Raw genomic sequence first — 18,961 nt, forward strand, 5'->3', positions numbered from 1 at the left:
TCATTTATTGACTTCGTCATCCCCTGGTGTGTCCAGCATCAGGAACCCAATTGGCTACCTTAGCTTGAATTTATGAATCAAAATAAGCTTGTCAGTCACTAGTGGTCAAGGCTTCAAGTTGGAAGATTTCCTCTTGAATTTTAGGGTGAGTGACAAAGTGGAAAATGGCTGCAGCATCCTAGACTTGGGCTTGGGCTCATGGTTGGCCTTGAGGATCCCTGTCCCCAGACCCCCGATGGCAGCACATACGTTGTCAAGGCATATTGCACTGAATAAACAATGGCCATGATAGAGTTCTTTCCCATAATACCCAGAAACCCAAGGGATTGGAAATGAGAAGACCAAATAAAAGTAAAACCCAAAGAATTTTGGGTTGCCAAAGAGATCTGTGACAACTTCCAAAGGAAAAGAACTAACGAGGGAGGGTAGATAATAGACTCCTAGTAGGGCAGTACCCAACAACCATTGCGTAACAACCCTGGTCAAAAATCGAAGTAATAAAGTTAATAAAAGCGAAATAATAACCTTGGTCATGGGACACGTATTCCAAGCTGAATGTTGGGACAAAACATAGTGATGGGGATCACTTGTGATTAATTAATGGCTATGGAAATTGGCAAAGGCTTTAGAAACCCATGAGACATTTACTGGTATTTTATTTATGAAAATAATGGAAATTAGGAGAAAAGGGAGGTGAAAGGTCACAGATTGCATGTGAGGAGGAAAATGAATGAAAATCATGGAAAATGAAGAAAATATAGTCCTCATTAATAAAAAGGTTTCTGAGGATTAGTTTGTATCTTTTGTCTGTTCAGTTTTGGAGCTCTCTCTCTATTCTGTCTCTCGCATACTCTGGTACACTTAGAGTTTTCTCGGATTTGGAGGAGTGTGGCATACTTGGAATTTAGAGCAAGAAGGCAAAGGAAAAGCAGGAAAGTGCAAGAGGACATCAAAATCAGCAACTATAACGAGTTTTGCTTGCAGTACCAAGTTGCATGTATGATTTCCTTGCTAGTTTTTGCATGAATGGTGCATGCATGTGGTTTCTTGGTCATAATCTATCATTGGCATGGAGGATTGCCTGGATTGGTAGTGGATTTTCTTAGCCTTTCCATTTCCTGGATAGTCATGGTGTTGTGGGTTTTTTCTTTGTTTTCTGGTTGGTGCTCATATCCCTTTGGATGTGGGTTGAGTTACTAGTTCCTGGAAGCCTTGGTTGGGAAAATGCTCTGGAAGCCCTATAATAGCTTGATTTGAGTTACTAGTCCTGGAAGCCTTGGTTAGACAAATGCTCTGGAAGCCCTCGGTGGGTTGAGTTACTAGGCTTGGAAGCCCTGATTGGAACAAATGCTTTGGAGCCCTCAACAGCTTGGGTAGACAACAATCTAGTGATGGTCAGTGATGTCCGACCATGAGGTGGAATCACTAGTTGAGGGTTGAGGTGGTTTGGCCTCTCAAAGCCCTAATTTGGTTTTGATTGAGTTTCTTTATGGGATCCCACATTCATTCTTGGAACATGGCACATTGGCATGGGGGTTATTGGCTGAAAGAAATATTTGGTTTAGCCAATCTATGGTCAGGTGGTACGTGGAAATCCCACACATGGTTTCATTTTGCATATGTTAATAAGAGATTATTTCCTCTTGTATTTGATGGGTAAATATAATTGTTCATATGTGGTTTTATGGTTATTATATCTTTGTTAATATTTATGTTGAATATATGTTGGTTAAGAGGATGTTTTATGATAATCTTGATGTATGGATTTCATCATGTTTTGATTAGCACACAAATGAACAATGAATATTTGACCTAATAGATGATAATGCAGCTATTTTTATAAGGCATCAATGCTTCCTTATAAATCTCAGATAAGTATGAGATCCCTACGCTCAGATCCATTGCTATGACTTGTAGATTTCATATTTGTGACATGTTTGAAGAAATGCCTATCCTGGCTAGTAGGGGTCATATTAAGTACTTGTACCAATGATTTCATTAGTAGCCTTATTCCATTGTTATTTATCATTTTTAATTTTTCATCAAGTTCTGGGCAGTGACTTGAGCCCTAGCGCTGGAAAAGTGGCACATAATTTGGGGTCGTTGGCTCAAAACTGGCTGAAAAAGTCCATAGTCGTTGGCATGCCTTGTTGTGGGAGTAGAAAGCCTCAGTGGCATGCATGGCTTGTCATGGGAGTGATTGATGGTCCAGTTCAGTGAAATGTCAAGTTGTCTAAGGGGTTGGTCACCTGGAAGGGTTGGTTGGCTCTCGGAGGTTTTGTAGCATGTGTGGAAGGTCATTATGGTTGTGTTTTGTCGATTCCACTTCCTTAACTATACATGGGGAGTTGAGTCACATCATGGTAGCCTCTCATCACATGTTTACCCTGGAGAACCGGTTAACTTGGGTAAATGTGGGAGGAGGTGGTACAGAGTTGTATCTGAGCATAGTTCACCCCTTAGACTAGAAGGGTAGTGTGTGTTGGTCGTGCATACATGTCGATTACTTATGTGTTCCTTATGCTTGTGGTCTATGTGTTTGTTGTGTATGCATAGTGGCAGTCATGGTTGCAGTTGTGTCGTCATGTGAAATTTGATGGTGTTGTTTTTGGATATGGTCGTCATGAGTGTATGTCGGTTGTGCATTGGTTATACATGATAGTACTTATATGTTGTTATGCATACATTGACATGGTGACAATTGTCGTGGATGAGATCATGGTATGTGGTCGGTATGGTCATGCACTGGTAACTAGATAATGGTTGAAATGGTGTTTATATACTTATATGATTATGTTTATACATGTATTGTGCTAATCTGGTTAATCTTGCAGATGAGATATCCTCCCCTAAACTATACTGATGTATGTTGATTATTGTATGTTTTTGTTTAAGTTGACATGGTATACTTGCATGAAGAAGATCAAAGATGACTAGCAAAATGGTAGACTATATTTCACGAGATTCTCCCTGTAAAGTCTAAAGATTGTCCTACCATGACATCCTTTTGCCCAATAATCCTCTCTTTTCAATATATATTTAGCACTTAATAAAGCCATATCTGCAAGGTTTTGATGAAGGTATGCATTAGTATGTTTTCTTGTTCATATTCAGCTGTATACCCTATTGTTTTAATTAAAGTTGTAATTAGCTACCAAATCAGCCTATTTCCGTAGCTGCCTTCATTTTTTGCAAGGCTCCAGAGTTCCAGTTCAGCAACAAAAGGTGTGGATGGATAGAAGATGACTCCCTCATGGATACCTTCCTATCCACTCGAAACTGTTTTCTAAAAGAGGCACAGGAGATTGCGGTCAAACTCCGAGTCAACTGCCGGATTAACGTAGAACAGAGCCCGAGATCAATTGAAACCTTATCGTTTTGCTTTCGAAATAGAAAAATGACGGTTTCATGATATAAGTTTAGATAGGGTTAAGAGATATTAGGCTTAGGATTCTCATACAGTTATGTAAGAGACATGCTATAAAGTTAATGGCCACACTGTTATTTGGGTGCGCACCAAATGATATGTTTTCTGAACAATTTGTGACTTTCGTGTGAATGAATTTGGTTTTTTGTTGCAAGCATTGTACTGATTTGAAGCTCTGAACTGCTATGTGGAGGGACCCTACAAATAGTGGCAGGTTTTAATCAAATACAATCTGGTTTCCTTCAATTATTCAATTGCTTTGTTTTGTGTGATCATGTTGTTTAATGATTTCAAATTGTTATCTGCATAAGAACTCTACTTTGCTTTATACGTGGTACTGCACAGTTATTTCCTTTGCTTATTATCCAGCATAATTGAAGTGTGTTCAATTCATAGATGTTGCTTGGATTACTTTGTTTGAGCAGAAATTGAACAAGCGAGAAGACCTCTCCTAAAACAATTGAGTTTAACAGTATTCCCTTTTTTCCCCAGGAAAAATCGTAATTTTATTAATTAAAACAAAATTACATGTTGTAGATGTTATGGCGCATTACATCAGCAGTTTTGCTCCTGATCAAAGATCATGAAAAGAGGCAAGTAAATAAAGTACTGATGGGCAGAGAAGTCAAACTTTTCACCCTTTTTTCCTCTCAACCTTTCTCCACCCCACCCCCAAGGTCTCTGTTGGAGATACAAGTGCTAGTTTTGTGTCAGCCACAGGTTGGGGGTTTTCTTTTTCAGAATCTAATGTATCTTATATGTGTTGTCATTTAGATGGGTTGATATCCATTGTTTTTGGTATCTTTACCGACTACAAGTCCATAGGTTCTTGTGGAGTGATATCTTCCACTTCTGGTTCTTTATTCGTTTGATTGGTCAGATTGGGAGTATCACGTTCCACATCTTCTTCCTCCTCGTCATCCGAGAGTGGTGGGGGGAATTTCCATCCCTTAGCTGGTTTTCCTGTTTTCTTTTACGAATGTCTTTTTTGGCTGTTGAGCACATGTTTTGTAGGTGTCCTGTTTGTCGACAAATTCTGCATCTGAATGCTATATTTTCATAATCTAAAACCTATGTCTAGCACCTCTGTCTATGTTTCAGTTGAATTTGATCTGGCAGGCCTCTGCTAAGATCTACTTCCACACATATTTGTGCATAAATGTAGATCCTTTCCTCTAGTCTTTGGGTGTCCATTTTCATATAACACCTGATAGTATTACTGATTCCTGTAAGTACTTGTTGATTCTAGAGGTGTATTGGGAGATTGTGCAAACAAACCCAAACTGGCATCCTAGAGACAACCATTGTATTTGCATTGAATTCTAGAAACTATGGTGTGATGAAGAGTCTTGTGGACCCCCAAAACCAAGGTCCTTCATGTATTACAAAATCTCTAGCCTCTGTTGTAGGAAATTTCACTATGAAGAACCCCTTTGAGCAGAGATGTATTTCACATTGTATAGACCAATTTGTGAAAATCCAATGTGTAGAAATTTTGAATAATTTAACACATATTCAATGGAGATTATCCTGATCATGTACTATTGCGGAATACATACACAATACATAAGCTCCTCTACATTGATCATCAATATAGCAACATCAATAACAATAAAACATCAAGAGCATTCACACATTAACACAGTATGTAACCCAGGGAAAGCATCTCGCTAAAAACCCCACACTATCTGTATATTAATGATTGAGACCATGTAACATTACAAAGTACAATGCTTATCACAAGCAATCTAGTACCAGCTCCACCTGTTACACACAATACAGCTAAGATCTGATCTCCAAATCTATTCCACTGCTTGCCTGCCTCCACTGCTCAATACCTGCTCAAGAATGAATGGGAATGGTTTACCAAACTCGTATTTTACCTCCAAAGAATCACTCACACTCTGTAAGATGGAGCAGAGGCTATAATACTGGGAAAATACATGAGCAAACTCCTTGGCATACTCAATCCCTTGATTGGGCAAGATCTGATGCACAACTATAGTCACAACTGATAGCATTCTGATTCTCTAACACCTGTCCCTGCTGAACTGAACATGCACTGACATGCAACTGAGTTAACTAATGTATTCTATAGTTGTATTATGAGTTAATAATCAGTTTAACAACTCATCATTAGTCTATTTGCAGTTAGACTAACTACAACTAGTTTAACCAAGTCAAACTGAACACAACTCCATCAACTCCACAATCAACTCCACCCAACTCAACTGATTGAGTTCTAACTGAAGTCATGCAAGCAACAACTCAACTGACTCATAATAAAAGCGTACTTCCTTCTGACAGCTGCATGGGCCACATCTGTAAGTTTTAAACTGAAGTGCTCCAAGAGAATACGATCAAGTTTATAGTCCAAATATTATTATGAGACAATAATATTTGACTTTTCTATTTTTGATAGCCAGTCTAAAAATAGACTTTGATCACTCATACTGTGATCACCCACACTGTGGTCACCCACACTGTGGTCACCCACACTGTGGTCACCCACACTGTGGTCACCCACACTGTGATCACTCACACTGTGGTCACCCACACTGTGATAAAAAATAGAACTCGCGCCATAATTTGCTTGTGGGCCCACTTAGTGAAGGCGACTCTTTTCACTAAGCTCCATCATCTTGTTGCAATCTCAACACTCCCTCTCGACAAGATATGGATTATCAGCAACCCCTATCCTGCCTCAGTGGTACTCGAATTTGCTCCTGGTGAGAGCCTTCGTCAGAATATCAGCATCCTGATCCTCCGTTGGAATGTATGAAAGCAACATGATCCTCCGCTGCACACAATCTCTGATATGATGGTACCTGATGTCAATATGCTTAGATCTATCATGAAATACATGATTAGCCGAGAGTTTAATGCAACTCTGGTTATCACAGTAAATCACAGTAGGATCCAAATGAGAACCGAACAAACCAACCAGGATCTTCCTCATCCATATAGCCTCGCATGCAGCCAAACTTGCTGCCATATACTCGGCCTCCGCTGAACTGAGTGCCACGGATCTCTGCTTCCTGCTGTACCAAGAAACTGCTGTCGATCCAATACTGAAGACCCCTCCTGATGTGCTCTTTCTGTCCGTTGGGCTCCCTGCTCAATTTGCATCCGTGAAGCCACATAGCTTCACCTCATCCTCCTGTCTGTACCACAAACCATATCCCGATGTGCCTCTCAAGTAGCGCAATACATGCTTGCCCGCCTTCCAGAAGAGCTTGGTAGGCTTAACCATAGCTTGTGAAAGCTGGTTAACTGCATAGCATATATCGGGTCGTGTATTGACCAAATACATCAGCGACCCCACCAACTGTCGATAAACAGTGGCATCCACTTCTTCTCCCGAAGTGGCATCCTCCTTCCTCCAACCTCCAGGAAGAGGAGTATCAATAGGCTTGTAGCCATGCATGTTGAACTTCTCCAGTATCTCCCAAGCATACTTGCCCTGAGAAACAAACAGTCCACCACTGCGCTGCCATATTTCCAATCCTAAGAAATAGTGAAGGAGGCCCAAGTCCTTCATTCCAAACTCTGTAGCAAGATCCTTCTTGCATGACAATATCAACAGCTCATCACCCGTTAGAATCAAATCATCAACATACAGTACAATGATAAGCAACTTACCCTCCACCACAACCTGGTATAGGTTAGGATCCGCCTCGCTCTTGGAGAATCCAAGTCCTGTGAAATAGCTGTCTATCCGTGTGTACCAAGCACGTGGTGCTTGCTTCAACCCATACAACGCTCTCTTGAGCCTGCACACATGTGACTCGCTGCTGAAGACCTCAAAGCCTTCGGGCTGCTCAATATACACCTCCTCCTCAATGACTCTGTTGAGGAACGCAGTCTTCACATCCATCTGATGAATGTGCCATCCCATTTGCGCTGAGAGAGCAAGAATCGTCCGTATGGAAGAATACCTTGCAACAGGTGCAATGGTCTCCTCATAATCGATCCCCTCTATCTGTGAAAAGCCTCGGGCAACAAATCTTGCCTTGTACTTCTCCACACTCCCGTCAGCTGCCTGCTTGACCTTGTAGATCCATCTCGAACCCATCACTGATTTCCCTTCCGGTCTAGGAACAATCTACCACGCACTGTTTCTGACAATAGAATCATACTCTTCCACCATGGCGTCTACCCATGCGGGATCCTCCACAGCTTCCTAGAAAGAGGATGGCTCAGTCACAACACACTTGCTCATCAGAGCCATGTATCCAGTGTACCGATCAGGTGACTGTCTCTGCCTGCGTTGGGCTGTAGGTGGTCCTACAACTTTCTCTGCATCTTGAGCGAGTCGCTCAGCTTCTGTCAAGCGCTTTCGCCCTCTGATGGTTGGTGCTGCATGAGTGGTATCTTCCACTCCATGAACCTCATCCTGTGGCTGATCCACGTCCTGAAGCTCATCCTTAAGAACTAATAGCTCCTCATCTGCATGCAAGTGTAGCTCCCTCTCAAGCGAACACTTCATGGCTTTCTCCTCCTGAAATTTTATATCTCGTCGCATGACAGTTTTACCACTGTCTGGCAAATACACATGATAGTTGTGGGGCGTATCAGTGTACCCCACAAATATCCCAACCTCTGCGGTCGGCTCCAACATCTTCCTGACATCCTTCGTCACATGCATGTAAACGCTAGCACCAAAAATCCTCAAATGAGAAAGATCAGGCTTCTTACCAGAATAAGCCTCCTCAGGTGTACTCATGCCAAGTATCCTATGAGGACAACGGTTCTGCACATAAACTGTTGTATTGCATGCTTCCGACCACAAGTGAAGGGGTAGGCCCTGATCATGCAACATTTCCCGTGTAGCACCCATAATTGTTCTGTTCTTCTGCTCAGCTACCCCGTTCTATTGTGGGTTATGGAGAGCTATGAGCTCTCTACGAATCCCTTCTGCCTTGCAGAAATCCTTGAACTCATCCGAGATGTATTCACCACCATTATCGCTCCTAAGAGCCTTCACCTTCTTCCCTGACTCCTTCTCGACCAGTGCTTTGAATTCAAAGAACTTTGAATTCAAAGAACTTTGAATATGTCTCGCTCTTCTTCTACATGAAGAAGATCCAGCACTTATGAGAGAAATCATCAACAAGAATCACATAATACCTGTGTTTTGCTATCGAAGCAACTGAGAAAGGTCCACACACGTCTCTGTGAATTCTCTCAAGGATCGTCGTGGCGCGACTATCCTTCTCGTGAAAGGTGGCTTTCACAAACTTCCCCAAAGTACACCCCTTGCACTGATCTGGCTGCGCAAGTGTGCCTTTAGGAAGCCCTGTAGTGATCTGCTGCAGTATCTTCAAGGCTCCATGGTGAAGGTGACCCAATCTCCTGTGCCACAACTCACCATCATCCCAGCTCACCAATCCTTCTGCCTTGCCCGCCATTGTTGCGCATCCATCTACATGCAATTGATAAAGGTTCCTCACTCAAACCCCTATCTTCCGGGTCTCACCAGTTGTCTTGCTGCATAGGAAAGCCTTTCCCTCGCTGAAAACAACATCATACCCCTTGTCTTCTAACATCGCCACTGAGATGAGATTCTTCGTCAATCCTGGAACATGCATGACTTCCTTCAATACGAAGGGTTTACCAGACTCCCTCTCAAAGGAAGTGGTATTGATACTGGTCGCACTGTATCTACCACCATCGCCCATCTCGATGTGCACTCCAAGATCTTTGTCCTCCAGATCAGAGAGCAAATCTCTATCTCCCGTCATGTGAAAAGACGCACCACTGTCCAAGAACCACACTGATCCCATCACACTTGAAACCAAGCATGCGATCAATGAAAAATAAAGCTCAAACTGTGAGGCTAGAGCCTCTCCTGCTGAAGATCCAACACCCTGCTTGTTCTTCTTCTTCTGCGGACAATTAGTGGCATAGTGTCTGTGCTGGTGACAGTGAAAACACTTCACCTTGGACATATCCTGCTTCTTACCTTTCGCACCAGACTGAGAAGCTTTCTTGCTCTTCCCTTTCTTTGCTTTGGCAGCCAAAGCACAATTCTCTTCATCAGCTCCCTTTGACAAAGATCCATCCCTGGTACTCCGCCTGATCTCCTCCTGCACAAGATCTGACCATAGTCTTTCCCATCCTGGTAATTTCTCCCGACCATTGACAGAGTCCTTATAGGAATGCCAACTCTTCGGAAGACCAAGGAGAGCCAAGCTCACCAAGTCCTCATCATCGAAAGTAACCCCACACTTCCCAGCTCATCTCGAAACTGAGTGAACTTCATGAGATACTTGGGAATACTGTCACCCTTCTCGCATTTGATGTTTCTGAGTTTATCTTTGAGTGCCAGCTTCCTCTGATCGCTCTTGCTTTGGAATAATTCTGTTAATGAGTTCCACATCAAATATGGAGTAGCCTTTCCATGGAGGCTGGACACAATGTGATCCTTCACGCCCTCCAACAGAATCCTTCGACATTTTGCGGTCTTCTTTTGACAAGCATCAGCTTGAGTAGCATCAGTAGGCTTTGGGACATCCGTCTCTATGAACTCCTTCAGCCCGTTATCATCCAATACTGCCTCCATCCTGTCCTTCCATGAAATATAGTTTGAGCTGCCCTCAAGAGCATACTCCAATCGCAATCCGTTGAAAGACATTGCTGCGTTGTCACCAAGACAACACTGCTGCAAATTCGAATTCCACCAGCAACCAACTCAACCGCCTCGGATCTAAGATTCGTGAGAACACAATATTTCTCGTACAGAGATTGACTGTATGGGCATTCACCGAATATCTCACCTTCCAAAGGAAGGATGAATCCAGAGGCTACCTAGCCCGATTACAGACTCTGCTTGAAGAAATAAAATGTAAACACTTCCTGAATAGTAGATCTGATGATCAACAGCTCCGATACCATGTAGAAATTTTGAATAATTTAACACATATTCAATGGAGATTATCTTGATCATGTACTATTGCGGAATACATACACAATACATAAGCTCCTCTACGTTGATCATCAATATAGCAACATCAATAACAATAAAATATCAAGAGCATTCACACATTAACACAATATGTAACCCGGGGAAAGCATCTCGCTAAAAACCCCACACTATCCGTATATTAATGATTGAGACCATGTAACATTACAAAGTACAATGCTTATCACAAGCAATCCAGTACCAGCTCCACCTGTTACACACAATACAGCTAAGATCTGATCTCCAAATCTATTCCACTGCTTGCCTGCCTCCACTGCTCAATACCTGCTCAAGAATGAATGAGAATGGCTTACCAAACTCGTATTTTACCTCCAAAGAATCACTCACACTCTGTAAGACGTGAGCAGAGGCTATAATACTGGGCAAATACATGAGAAAACTCATTGGCATACTCAATCCCTTGATTGTGCAAGATCTGATGCACAACTATAGTCACAACTGATAGCAATCTGATTCTCTAACACCTGTCCCTGCTGAACTGAACATGCACTGACATGCAACTAAGTTAACTAATGTATTCTATAGTTGTATTATGAGTTAATAATCAGTTTAACAACTCATCATTAGTCTATTTGCAGTTAGACTAACTACAACTAGTTTAACCAAGTCAAACTGAACACAACTCCATCAACTCCACAATCAACTCCACCCAACTCAACTGATTGAGTTCTAACTGAATTCATGCATGCAACAACTCAACTGACTCATAAGAAAAGCGTACTTCCTTCTGACAGCTGCATGGGCCACATCTGTAGCTCAAACTGAAGTGCTCCAAGAGAATAAGATCAAGTTTATAGTCCAAATATTATTATGAGACAATAATATTTGACTTTTCTATTTTTGACAGCCAGTCTAAAAATAGACTTTTATCACTCATACTGTGATCACCCACACTGTGGTCACCCACACTGTGGTCACCCACACTGTGATCACTCACACTGTGGTTACCCACACTGTGATAAAAAATAGAAATTGCGCCATAATTTGCCTGCGGGCCCACTTAGTGAAGGCGACTCTTTTCACTAAGCTCCATCATCTTGTTGCAATCACAACAAATAGATCGACAGGTTTGGGCCAAAAGCAGTTTAATCTACATATTATTGCTTGTCTTTCAATATAGTGCAGTGCTCATCTGTTTCGGATTCATCTATGCTTAATTCTGGTGTATAATTCAACTGGTCCACGATATATGGCCTTGCTTCCATACCTGTTAGATTTATTGCTGCTTTGGTTGTATTTTTCCCCTAAAGAATATTTTTGAAGGATAAACCTCCAGTTTTTTTCCCCTGATGTGTTTCTGCTATTTTTGTTGTGCCTTTCCCACTGCCTTCACCCCTATGAGGATTTCTATTGTTATCTGTAATGCCACCTCTTATTCTCAGATTGAGAATTATTGTTGACGGAGATGCGATTTTATAATCCATAAGGCACTTGGTGTCCTATAGTACTCTGCCCTCATGTATCCGATTTTGTGTTTTGGTGGGATATCCCACTTGTTGCTGGATAAGATTCATCAATTGCTTCACTGAATCGGTCTGATTTACCCAGAGTAAATGTGTTTTTCCGGCAGGGGATTTGACAAGTATTTGGAAATTGATGGTGCTTACCGGAGATCCAGATTTTGTTGCCGATTGAGGGTAGCTTGTCCAAGGATCTACAGGTTCTCCATTCCGCAGAGTGAGGTCTGTGTTCCCTGCGCTGTGGCCACTACTTTCCCCGGAGTGATCATCCTTGTTGTTCTTTAATGCCATGCCAGCTTTCTCGCTCTCCGCGATCCCCCGACCGCCTATCAAACCCCTGACAGGCTTCTCCAGATCCTCGAAGGCAGCCCCCTCTGTCCAAGATTTATGGTTTGAATTTATCTGAGAATATATCTCTTTCTTGGGAGTCCTCTCGTTCGTTCCCGCGATTTTCCAAATGGTCGATTCCCCGTAGGTCGTGTTGGTTGCCTTGTCGATGCCATGCCCACAGATCCGAGCACTTTCACCGAGTACGAGCACTCTCTCTGGTTCCACATCATATTTTCCTATGGCAAGGCTGTGGAAGGGATGCTTGCATCGGCAGATCTGGATGATCTCCTCCAGGCCGGATTCGAGTATCAGGGGGCGGTCCCTATTCCAGGCTGAGATTGTCTCCACCATCGCTTCGATCTCTAGGGACTTGTGCTTGTTCATGGCCATCGCCGGCCCTCTCACACAGCTTACCCAGATGCAGCATATCTTCACCATGGTCGCAGGTTCGAGACTATTGGTGGGACTAGCCAGGTAAGCCCTAGCCGTAGAGCCGGGGCTGCGGAAGGGATGCTTGCTTTGGCAGATCCAGATGACCTCCTCCAGCCCGGATTCGAGAAACAAGGTGCGTTCACTATTCCTGGCAGAGAGTGCCGTCACCACCACTTCATCCTCCGAGGACTTGTGCTCGTTCATGGCCTTCGCCGGCCCCTCCACGCAACTTGCCCAGATGCAACAGTTCTTCACCATGATTGCCGGTTCAAGACTGATGGTAGTTCAATAGTATTCCTACATAGCTACTAGAGTAAGATTCCATTTTTCACTTAGAGAATTTGGAGCTGCAACAAAGAGATTCAAAATCAAATCCCAACAATCTAACATAAGTAAAATCACCCTCACATCATCCACAAACTGATTGAATAGTGATTAACTCCTAGGAAACTTAATCGACATCCTTAAGAATTACAACATTAATACAATAGACAAACATCACCTCCATCCTAGGACTAGACCTTGAAAAATATATAACGAACTACTAAAACAACTTCTAAGCACATATTTTGCACCTTTACTTCATCAGTCTACGCACCCTAGCTGACAATTTATGATTGCCAATTCAAGGACATTGAATTGACCAAACACTCCCTATGAATTAGATGAGTAGTATGGTGCTGGGAACTCTTCTAACATAACAGACACATTGAGAATTTTGAAGGCATAAACAAGGAGTTGCAAAGCAAATAATGACAGGACCATGTAGGCACAAGAGAAACAAGAAGAAGTTAATGTAGTTATCTTTTAGTTTTTTTTGGACTTGTAAAGATAGGGACCACTTCGAATTAGTCATGGGCAGGAGGATATGACCAATGTAGCATATGGTAGGAGGTCACATGGTGGGCATAAGTCAGATAGAGATGACACGATTAGGGATGGAAGATTCTTGTATACACCTGATAGGAGAGGCAATGGACATGGGATTTACTCTGGTTCTAGTTCAGACAGGTATCATAGTCATCATCATTATCATCCTTATAGGAGTGACATGGGATATTTTCTAGATGAGTTCAAGAAATAAATCCACCTACAGTTGATGGGGAAATGAAGAAGTCACAAGATCTCGAAGCATGGTTGCTTGGAATGAATAATTTCTTTCGATTGCATGATTACTCAACGAACATGAAGGTCAGAATAGCTACATTCAATCTTAAAGGTAAAGCAAATATCTAGCGGGAAGATGTAAAGAATGTCAGACGTATTCATGAAGAGGAGTTGACTTGGAGTGAGTTTGAGAGACTATCCAGGAAGAAGTATCTATTAGAAAGGTATTATGATGACAGAGCAAAGGAATTCTATAAGTTGAAGATGGGATTTATGACCGATGAGGTGCACACTAGCAAATTTTTGGAGTTATTGAGGTATCTGACTTACCTGAAGGAGGAGAAAATGAAAATTCAAAGATTCATCAGTGGTTTTTCGGTAGCATTCAAAGATAGGATTGATTTTGATGAGCCTAGAACATTGGAGGAGGCCTTCCAGAAGCTAAATCATTGCTATGAGCAATCAAAGCAAAAATTTGAGACTAAGCAGGATTGGATAGGTAATGCAAATAATGAAGGAAAATGAGATAAGAAGTGAACAAGACCTTGAGACACATGTAACAAAGAGAATGCAATAGTGCATAAGAATTTCATTGCATCTGATAGAGGACATAAATTTCGATATGAGGAGAAGAACAAGGGTACATGCTGGAAACATTAACAGTGTTTGAATTGTGGCAAGGATCATCATTAGAGGGATTGTCCACAACATCAGTGTGGTATACCACAAATTTACAGTGCCCAGTAAGAACAAATAGTGGGGGATGTTGGACAGAGTGTTCCTCATATTTATGTAGCATTGGATAACATGCAGGCAAATCACCATGTGTATATTATCGAGATGGATGGTAAGCTATGTGATCAAGTTGTTTCTATTTTGATTGATCCTAGATCTAATTATAGTAATGTTAGTCCTAACCTGGTGGATAAGTGTGGTTTGAATAAAGAAGTGCATGTTCTATCATGGTTGTTGTGGAAAGGTTAACAAAGGTAGTGCACTTCATTCCAGTAAAGTCTACATATTTAGCTAATGATTTAGCACAAGTCTTCATCAGAGATCTAGTGAGGTTGCATGGTGTGTTAAAGAATATTGTTTCAGAAAGGGATGCTAAGTTCACATCTAGATTCTAGAAAGAGTTATTTTTAGGTTTGGGTACAGAGTTGGCCTTCACTACAACTTATCATCTGTAGACAGATGGATAGATGGAGAGGATCAATAGGATATTGGAGGACATGTTGAGGATGTATGTGATGCATCAACAATGGAAGTGGGAAGAGTATATTCCATTGGTGGAGTTTGCATACAACAATGGGTGCCAGGAATCTTTGAGGATGAGTTTTTTTTAGGCATCGTATGGGAAGAGTTGTAATACTCCCATCACTTGGAGTGATCCAGTGAATAGGGTGTTGATTGGACTAGACATGTTGGCAGAGATGGAACATGAAATGCAGGTAATCAAGAAGAATCTGAAGGAAACACATGATAGACAAAAATGTTACACAAATCAAAACAATATGTTTAAGGACTTTCAAGTTTGGGAACATGTGTACTTGTGCATCAAGCCCAAGAAGAGCTCCTGAGGATTAGATCATGTGCCATGCTAACACCTCGGGTTTTTGGACCTTTCAGGATTCTTGAAAGGATTGGACCAGTGGCCTATTGACTTAAACTGTCTTCGATAGTGAAATTCCATGATATTTTCCATGTCTCATAGCTTAAGAAGTATGTTAAATATGTTGAGCATGTGATTGATTGGTTTTTATAGTTGGTGGAACCAGAAAGAGAATTCCAACTGGAACCTTAGTGCATTTTACAGAGAAATATGCTCATGCTCCGGAAACGAGAAATCAAGTAGGTTAAAGTGCAATGGAAGCACTTTGGGCCCAATGAAGCTACATGGGAGATGGTGGATCAAATGCAGGTTATGTATCCTTCTCTATTCGCTAGTTGAGCGAATGTTTTTGGTATATGTTGTGGTGTGATATTTTATGTATATATGTATATGGATGTAAATACTGCCATGAGTTGTGTTATAAAGCTATAATAAGTGGTATGGTTGTCATGTTGTCATGTTTGTCATGTTGGTTTGATTTCCAGCAGGTTATTCATTGTAAATATAGCAACAATCTAAGTTATAAAGCTCCATGGGCAGTATATTTTGTCTTTTAGTAGTTTTTGTGGTTGTAGGTGTCATTGAACACTGAGGACGGTGTTCCCCCAAGGGGTAGTGTTCGACAACCCTGGTAAAAAATCCATGTAATAAAGTTAATAAAAGAAAAATAATAACGATGGTCATGGGACACATATTCGAAGTTAAATGTTGGGCAAAAACATAGTGATTGGGATCACTTGTGATTAATTAATAGCTATGGAAATTGGTAAAGGATTTGGAAAGGCATGAGACATTTATTGCCATTTTATTTATGAGAATAATGGAAGTTAGGAGAAAAGGGAGGTGAAAAGTTACAAGTTGCATGTGAGGAGGAAAATGAAGGAAAATAATGGAAAATGAAGAAAATAGAGGCCTCATTAATAAAAAGGCTTTTGAGGATCAGTTTGTAGCTTTTGTCAGTTAATTTTTGGAGCTTTGTCTCTATTCTCTCTCTCTCATACTCTGGGACATTAAGAGTTTTCTTGGAGCACTATTGTGGGAGTGTGACATACTTGGGATTTGGAGCAAGAAGGAAAAGGAAAAGCAGGAAAGCGCAAGAGGACATCAAGATCAGCAACTACAACGGGTTTTGCTTGTAGGTACCGAGTTGCATGTATAATTTCCTTGCTAGTTTTGGCATGCACAACACATGCATGTGGTTTCTTAGTCATGATATGTCATTGGCATGAAGGATTGCTTGGATTGACATTGGATTTTCTTAGCCTTTCCATTTCTTGGATAGCCATGGTGTTATGGGTTTTATCTTTGTTTTCTGGTTGGTCCTCATATTCCTTTGACTATGGGTTGAGTTACTAGTTCCTGGAAGCCTTGGTTATACAAACTCTATGAAAGCCCCGTAGAAACTTTGGTTGAGTTACTAGTCCTGACAACCTTGGTTGGAAAAACACTCAAGAAGCCCTTGGTGGGTTGATTTACTAGTCCTGGAAGCCCTGGTTGGAAAAACGCTCTGGAAGCCCGACAATAGTTATGGGTTGAGTTACTAGTCTTGGAAGTTGTTGTTGGAACAAACACTCTAGAGCCCTGAATAGCTTGGGTAGAGACCAATCTGGTGATGGTTAGTGATTTCCGACCGTGAGGTGGAATCATTAGTTGAGGGTTGAGGTGGTTTGGCCTTTGGAAGCCCTAGTTTGGTTTTGACTGAGTTGCTTTATGAGATCCCACATTCATGCTTGGAATATGGCACGAGGGTGATTAGTAGAAATAAATATTTGGTTCAGCCAATCTATGGTTAGGTGGTACGTGGAAGTCCCAGAACTGGTTTCATTTTGCATATGTTAATAAGATCTCATTTCCTATTGTATTTTATGGGTAAATATACTTGTTCATATGTGGTTTTTATGGTTGTTATATCTTTGTTATTTTTGTTGAATATATGATGGTTAAGAGGATGTTTTATGATAGTCTTGATGTATGGCTCTCATCATGTTTTTATTAGAACACAAATGAACAATGAATATATGACCTAGTAGATGATAATGCAAATATTGTGATATGGCATCAATGCTTCCTTATGAATCTATGATAAGTATGAGATCCCTATGCTCAGATCCATTGTTTTGACTGTAGATTTCACATTTTGTGACATGTTTGACGAAATGCCTATCATGGCTAGTATGGTTAAAATCAAGTACTTGTACCAATTATTGCATTAGTAGCCTTATTCCATTGTTATTTATCATTTCTAAAATTTTCAGGAAGTTCTAGGCAGTGGCATAATCCCTGACCTTGGAAAAGTGGCACAAAATCTATGGTCGTTGGCTCCGAACTCGCTAAAAAATTCCACAGTCGTTGGCATGCCTTGTTGCGGGAGTGACTGGATATCCTCAATTGCATGCATGTCTTTTCATCGAAGTGGCTGAGGGTCTAGATGTGTGAAATGGCAATTTTTCTGATCAGTTGGTCACTTGGAAGGTTGGTTGGCTTCTGAAGGTTATGTAGCATGTGTCGAAGGTCAGAATGGTTTTGTTTTGCCAGTTCCACTTCCTTAACTATACATGGGGTGTTGAATCACATCATAGTATTCTATCGTCATATGTTTACCCTAAAGGACCAGTTAACTCGGGTAAATGTGGGAGGAGGTGGTTACACACTGGGAGTCAACAACATTCAATCCACATCACACCCTTGTTGAGCTTAAAATATTACAAGGACAACACCTACCAAATAAAAGAAGAACCAAATAAGGAATTCAAAACACCAGAGGAATTGGATGTATAGAATTACGCAATGTTGACAAACCCACTATATCTAAACCTAGGCATGAGAGTTGGTTGATGGGTATTTCCTTCTATTCCTGGAGTGTTAAGCTCCATGGTTACTATCAGTGGCCCAAGTGATGCATCCACTTCTTGTCCCAAACCTTTCCCCTTTCCATTGCTCAACGACTAGTGCATGAGTTGAAGAACCTCAATCCATGAAGCTAGGACGCCTAAAATTTTAGTGCATGTCAATTCACATCCATGGAAAAAATATGATGCCCAAACTAGAGAGGAATCCCACAATCTATGTCCTAGTTATTTATCTTTTCATCCAAATGCAAGACCGCCATTTTTGATCACCTAAAAGAATTATCCCACATGCAACGTAGGTGAAGCCTAGACATACTAGAAAAGCGAAAGAGCAAGGTCACTCATCCCAAGTCATTCACACAATGTTTTCTATCATAAGAATGAAGAGTGGTAGATGTTTTTCGCATGTGTGTTGTATGGTGTGGGTTGGCCATGCCACTCCCCTCTTAAATGCCATGGGAGGTAGGCTCCCCCTCACTCGTCCAATTTCTTAACTTCCAACACCTAAATTAGGGACATTTTATTTTCAGTTAAGATGAGTTGGAGTGGTTCCTTCCAGTTGGAACACACCTTATCAGACCATGCCTCTACAAAATAGATGTTTTGATCCTAGCACTCGAAGTTAGGCAAGAAGTAAACCACTTCATTTCTAGTTTGTCGAGAGTGTGAGGCTATGACATAGGAAATGAATTGGAGAAACTTTTGAATGCAGAGGATAATATATTTTGGTTGCCAAATCTTGGATATATGTTCTACTAG

Source organism: Pinus tabuliformis, chromosome 7 (assembly GCF_031772625.1).
Source record: "Pinus tabuliformis cultivar Carrire ecotype Pingquan chromosome 7, CPIR1, whole genome shotgun sequence".
Taxonomy (NCBI): domain Eukaryota; kingdom Viridiplantae; phylum Streptophyta; class Pinopsida; order Pinales; family Pinaceae; genus Pinus; species Pinus tabuliformis.